Source organism: Pygoscelis adeliae, unplaced genomic scaffold (assembly GCF_000699105.1).
Source record: "Pygoscelis adeliae isolate BGI_AS28 unplaced genomic scaffold, ASM69910v1 Scaffold154, whole genome shotgun sequence".
Lineage (NCBI taxonomy): Eukaryota > Metazoa > Chordata > Aves > Sphenisciformes > Spheniscidae > Pygoscelis > Pygoscelis adeliae.
Window position 1 is genome coordinate 2,711,636 of NW_008825113.1, and position 1,068 is coordinate 2,712,703.

At 50.3% G+C, this 1,068-nt stretch overlaps 1 long non-coding RNA gene across 1 annotated transcript in view; it reads right to left on the bottom strand.

Moving 5' to 3' along the window:
- LOC103920275 overlaps positions 1 to 1,040 on the bottom strand; it is a 30,776-nt gene extending 29,736 nt beyond the window's left edge. The window contains exon 1 of the long non-coding RNA XR_663786.1: positions 715 to 1,040. This is a non-coding gene — a long non-coding RNA (uncharacterized LOC103920275). The remainder of the gene's footprint in view (positions 1 to 714) is intronic.
- Positions 1,041 to 1,068: the final 28 nt, after the last annotated feature.

Here is a 1,068-nt window from a genome sequence, read left to right on the forward strand (position 1 = left end):
GTTTTTCCCTTTGTGTTCCGTTTTTAGTTTAAAACCTTGGGGAAAGGGGGGGGGGGGAAGCGAAATATTGCCCTGCATTACAGCTCACCTGCGAAAGAAACGCTCTCCCTTTACCTCCCACCCCGCGAAGTTTCCCCTTCGAACCAAGGGGAAGGGTTGTTAAATAACAGCGGGGTTTGTGTGCGCCCAATTTGTGATTCAACAATAACGTATCGGTGAAAATACGACCTGAACATTTAAGTAATTAATTGTTTTATTTATTCTCCTTTACTTATTTTCGCCCCTGGCGTGGAGTTTCGTGTTAAAACGGACGGAGGGAAGCCCTTCCCCGAAGGTCCCTGCGGCCGCCTCGGACTCACCGAGTCGAATATTGCGGTTCCACCCTTGTAGCAACGTGATTTTTCTTTTTCTGTCGGGATTATGTTGCAAACGTTCGCAAACCTACCCTTTCTCCAAACCACCGGAATTTGTTAGAAACGTAACGTGCTCCCCTCGCGCTTTCCTTTGAGACCCAGTCGCTCGGCCCTATGTATTGTTTACAGGACACGGAAACGTCCCGTACCGTTTCCTCCTCGGGGTTAGCGGTCGCGGAGCTTGTTGTATCGGACCCGTTAGGACCTGCCTTGAAATACTGCTACTTTACCGCATATATATATATACACACACGCACACGCACGCACTAAAAATAAAATTCCCCCGTATAATTTTTTTTACCTCTGCTAATGAGTCCAGTTTCGGCGGCGGGCGGAGGTTGTATTGGATTTTGAGAATTTCCCCGAAAGGCTGAAGTTTCTTTTCGATTGATGTTTTTTCTAGATTTATTTTGGTTTGTTTTGCTCGGCGAAAAGTCCCAGGCGGAGCACGCCTCCGTAAAAAGAAAAATATAGCGGCGGGTTTAATCGCCGACTGCATCTGCCGTCGCCAAGCCTGCGCCAAGTGTCCCCGTGAGAAGGGTAGCCCTGAGAGGGGGGCACGGGACTGCTCCCATTTTGCGGGTAAAAAGGGCGGTGCAGGAGGGTGAAACGGGTCGCATCGCCCGGGCTCCCCCGCGCAACGGTTTCGCTCAGG